Source organism: Lactuca saligna, chromosome 8, assembly GCF_052625555.1.
Source record: "Lactuca saligna cultivar CGN05327 chromosome 8, ASM5262555v1, whole genome shotgun sequence".
In the NCBI taxonomy this organism is placed as follows: Eukaryota; Viridiplantae; Streptophyta; class Magnoliopsida; order Asterales; family Asteraceae; genus Lactuca; species Lactuca saligna.
In genome coordinates this window covers 279,135,451-279,141,235 of record NC_136424.1, presented here as the reverse complement: position 1 = coordinate 279,141,235, position 5,785 = coordinate 279,135,451, and positions in this window count along the sequence as shown.

The window sequence follows — 5,785 nt, the reverse complement described above, 5'->3', positions numbered from 1 at the left end:
CCAGGAAGTGGACACTCCTCATCTCATCCGCTGTGTAAATACCCACCCGAGTCGCAAGCTCTATCACACTGCATTCCCGGTTCACTCCTCCCAGTCTGAAAGCAAAGGCTGTCCTATCATCGATTGCCTTCCTAGGATCATAGGAAACTGTAGCATAGAACTCCAGCAAAAACTCCCGATATACAGGATCCTGGATCCTGAACAAACGCGCCCATCCCTGGCACACAAACAAATCCACACCACTCGCGTCCGAGTGCGTGTATTGCAAAAATCCCTGGATCAATGCAGCTAGTCCAGTCTTGGTAGCCAATTCCCAATCGAATGATGGTGCTATATCAATCTCTTTGGTGAGAAGCAAACTCAAGTTGGTGACATAACGCGCCCGGGTAGCATCCTTCAGCGTTTGCGAAAATTGTAAAAAACGATGATCGATCACATCCTCGGGTGGGTTGGTTCTTTGCGTCCTTCGATCCATTATCTGCACATATTAACACAAAACCAAACCAATTATCACAGCATTAATAGCTTTTTAAAACCACAAAAAAAAATGAAACTGGATAGGGTCAGTACGCTGGGCGTACATCCAGCGTACGCTGGACATACGTCCAGGCTTGCGATTCTGTGTCCTGGTCCGTTTGCTTGTGCTAAAATCATAAACCATATCCATATTCACCTAATTTAAGTATATACGCAGGTGGTCTAGTAAGGTCAAACACATGGGGGAACTAACCTTGAGGTCCAAGGCAGTAGAAAACAAAAAAATCAGAGCCACCCTTTAAACTTATGACCAAAAAGATAAATCAATCCCCTATTAGTTCCTTATTTATTCAAGATTGGCAAACAATTAACAGAAAAACTTCATAGGGCAGTCAATCGATTTTTTATTAGGGCGTACGCTTGGCGTGCGACCCCAAGCTTTAATCGATGGATCTGGGACGGGATTAAGACAAAATTAGGTCCTAGGGTTTAATCAATTGGCAGCAATCGATCCATTCAAGTGGTAATCAGAACACATAATAGCGAAATCGGCCCTAATTCAAGAACACTATGAGCCCTAGATTTCGAGCAAAAGCTAAATGCAGCTTATTTCATCAAATTAAACATAAGTCCAAGCTATTGAGTATCCGAAATACTTACTTGTGTGTTGGATTTAACAAGAAATGGAAAAAATTGAGGATCTTTAGGAGGCTTCTTCCGTCACAGCGTATGCGAGAAAGGAGTTGGGTTTGAAAATAACAGCGAAGTCAAAGGGTCAAGAGATATTTACCTGGTCGCTTATGTACGCGGGGCATAACACAAGGGTACGCGGGGCGTACCTCAACCCCCTAAAATGTTCATTCGCGATCCGAGGCACATTACGCATGGCGTAATTAAACTTACGCGGGGCGTAATTTGTATTTTTCAAATTTTTCCTACCCTTTGATTTAACTTCCTTTTCTTTCTAATTATTTAATTAAGGGACGTAAAACATAATTTTTTTTTCTTCTTTTTAATTTCTTTAGCTAATGATGACTTCACGATGAGTGATAAAAAAAAATTGAGATGTCATAATCACTTATCTTTGTCAAGATCAAACAACAATGGTTGATCAAAAACCTTTGCATGCAAGAATTGGTTTGCGAAAACACCCATTTTCGGGACCCGTTAGAATATTTCCTTTGTTTTCCTTGTACCTTTAACTAGAAGCGGAACAAGAAGTGACCTAACTAGTCAAGAACAGCAAGAGCTCGGTCTTCCACTTAACCACCACAATACGCCTTGCTATACTACACCTTATGGATTGAGTTGGACAAATCAACAAAGTAGTAGGCTAAGCAGGTCAAGAATTCCCTAATCGCTTTCATTCTCGAAACCCATGCAAAAAGTAAAGTCAAGCAATGTGTACAATCCCAAATTCCTTCAATATAAAAACAAGAACCTTCCCGACAAGTGAAATGATATCATCGAAAATCAAACTAAAAATAAAAACTAACTAAAAACAAATAACGAATAATCAAATAAACTAAATTAATGACAAACCGTTCCCCGGCAACGGCGCCAAAAACTTGATGTGCACAAAAGTACCCATTAATTTTAATATTTATAACCTAACAAACTTAGACTAACTATGCACTTATAGGCAGTGTACCTAGTCAGATTACAGTATAGCTTAGGTAAGTCGGGTGTCGATCACAGGGAACGGTGGATTAATTTAATATATTTAATTATAGGTTACAGGTCACACGAAAAGAATAAAAGAAATAATTTAATAAATCTCAAACTAATAATTAATTAACCATTCTCGATAAACTAACAGGAAAGCAAATCTCTTCAGGTACTTTGGTTTAGACAAATTACACTTTAAAAACATAGACAATTGCATACACAAATTCATTTATTCATGTTCACCGATTCCTAAAATGATTAGATTCGCGTTCACTATAACTAATCCTTTAGCAAACAAGTCAATTCAAACAGTGATCAATTGGTTAAACTAACATGCTTCCTAGTGTTCAGTTCGTATCAAGCAAGACTTGTAAATATAGTTAACCAAATTAAACATTCAATTAACCTCTTGTTGATGGTCATCAAACAAGGCTCACACATTAACTTACTTATTCCCATGTTAATCCTAGTTTCACATTCGTTATTCCTAGACTTATAATCTCGATGGTCATCAAAATCATAAGAGAAAAGCAATCAAGCATATGTTCATACAACTCAATTCACTTAACAATTAACAGAAAATAATCATCATTAATACATAAGGATCTTTTAACAAGCTTAGCAAGATAAATTAAACACAAACAAACTATTTAATATAGCAATTAGTCTAATAATCAAAGCTTCATTCAATTATAAACACAAAGTAAAAGGTTTTTACACCCAAATCAGAAACTAAATACAGAAAAGTACCACAATGGAATGCTAAACATGGTCACGTTTGCAATCCATATGATTATCGACATGTATCCGCTCTCCAATCCTTCCGATCTCCGCTTCCGTTTAGCTTAACGGCCTTCCGGCCGCCTTCTAGACCCTCAAAACGGCTTAACAGAAGTTAATTGTCGACTAAATTAGGTTAGAAGTCGAATCCCCCCTCCTAGTTAGCTGAAAATCGATATTTATAGTCTTTGTAGCCGACCTAAGTACGCTGGGCGTACTTAGGTTTACGCGGCGCGTACTCAAGATTTACTCACGATCAATTCTATCCGGTGCAAGTCTGTACGCGGGGCGTAATCCTCTAATTCAGCAATTTAATTCCTTTAAGCTTTGAAGTCCGGTTTTCGCTTCAGTCTTTTCTTTTGTGCTTTATCGACAACAAATAGCTGCAAAACATAATTCAAAGCATTATGAGTACTTTTTAGTTCTAAAATAGAATAAGTAAGGCCAAAATATTATGATAAAGTGCATAAATATATATATATATATATATATATATATATATATATATATATATATATATATACACATATCATATCCCGACCCTGAACATCCTGGAAACACAACTTACTCGACCGACAATCCTTCTGGTATTCTCCAAATACTACACTGACCCCGTAGGGGTTCACCCTTTCTTTCCTTACGCGCTTTCCTTGCCTCTCCCAAGGCCATGCTCCATAACCATCTATCCCTTCTGCCGCGGTGAAGACCCTTTTCCTCACCAAATCTATTACTCCCGCCACTCCCAGTACGGGTCATCGTTGCCAGTACCCACTGGGCATTCTTCCTACTATCATTCGGTGTCGAGCACCCCACGATCAACTAACTGAATTCCACCATACTCTGCATCCCCGCACTGCTACTGACTAGAAATCCTGCTATTCTTATCTGGCTTCCGAATGAACTGAGACCATCCTGGTCCCTACCAACCTATCAATATCTGGATTACCGAATCTCACCGATTACTGACCCAGCACAACCCCTAGTCGCTCCCAGCGACATTCGAAGATACTTCCACCACCTACTGCTCAATCTATTCTACCATGCTGGCACTACAATTTCCTGGGATCCCCGATCCCCTTATCTAGACACTAAGATCCTTACCAGGTCCCACCTGTGCTGTAAAAACTTACGGGCCTCGCCCACGGGTCTCACCCAACCACACTACTGAGCCACCCTGCTCTCAGGTCTTACCTATACTGCTATCCTCATACGCGCCTCGCCCACGGGTCTCACCCGACTATATCCTAGAGCGGCCTCTTCCAAGGTCTCATCTCTCAATGGCTATACAGACAACTCCATACCATTCTCATCTATTCCCCATTCCCGATCCCTATCTGAATGCTAGGAGATAAGGGCCTCGCCCCGACTCCGCCAACGAAGCTACTACAAAATGCTACTGCTGCCCCGTAGTCTGACAACACTTCCACCACTGACTGCTAGTGAATGCTACGGCCGCCCCGCAGTCTTACATCATTTTCCTCCACCGACTGCTAACACGAAAACATCTCCTGCTATTTGACCTCAAGATCTCCATTCCGACTCACACGAGTTCTACATGCGGCCCTTTAACCTGATTCCGAACCACATACCCACCATTACCCTTTACACGCACGCACCGATGGGAAGTTCTCAAACTCCCAACCCTGAACTTCTCAATCCGTCAAACGCTGAACTACCTCCTTTCCTTCTCAGAAATCATATACCCGATCTAGATTTGCATGCCCTTACCCTATACACTCGGAGGATTCTCCCCCACTTCGATCCTGCTCACGCCTCGATGCTCGATGAGAAGAAATCCCAATCCTTGCTACCATAATCAATCCGCTGAGGAATCCCAAGCTTACCATAGCTAAGGATCTAACCTGTCCATTCTAAAACTTATATGGCTCTGAACTAGCGAGACATACCGAGTCTCTCCAAGGCATGCTACGGATACTGCACTCAAAGTAACCTTCTTCGATACAACCCATCCGTTAATTACTAATCAATAACCAAGGTATGCAAAAGGCATATAACTCGATCACAATGAACCCGCTCGAAAATAAAATGCTCAACCGCTAATGATGCAGAACCATAACAATATAATCATGCACAAAATAAAAGAACTGAAAACGGAAGTTGCATACCTACAATGTCCGGCGCTGCTCGCATCTCCAAAGTAGCCATCTGAAAAGCCCTGCCTCCCACCGCAGGTGCCTCCGCACGGCCCTGACGGTTGTCTATGATCCTCAAAGTTGCAGGGGCAGGTACCATCACCCATCCTGCTGAAAGCAAACTGGGGCACTGGGCCTTCTTGTGCCCCTGCTGATTGCAGTGAAAACATATCAAGTTTGATTCCTGAGTGATGGTAGCAGTACAATCTCTGCTAAAATGACCAGTCCGACCGCACCTGAAACAGCCAGACTCACCACCACTACCACTCCTGCACGCGCCCCCGTGCGTCCTGCCACACCTTCCGCATCGATTGCGGTCCTGATAATCCCTCGACCTCGAATCCGATCCCTTGGGCCTTTTGCCCGAACTCGCGGCTACCTGAACCTCATCTGGCTTCCTCTTCCGAATCTGCTCCAAATCAATTTCCCTCTCCCTGGCCCGAGAAATCATATCCTCCAAAGTCTTACATCCGGACCTGCTCACGAACTCCCTGATGTCATCCCTCAGCATCTCGTGATATCGTGCCTTCTTCATCTCCTCATCCGCGACATACTGCGGAACAAGAAGGGCTCTCTCTCTGAACTTGGTGGTGATCTCCGCCACAATCTCAGTAGTCTGCGTCAAATCCTGAAACTCCCGGGCCAACTGCTGCACCTCAATAATCGGTGAAAACTCCACTCTAAACCTCGCTGAGAAATCACTCCAA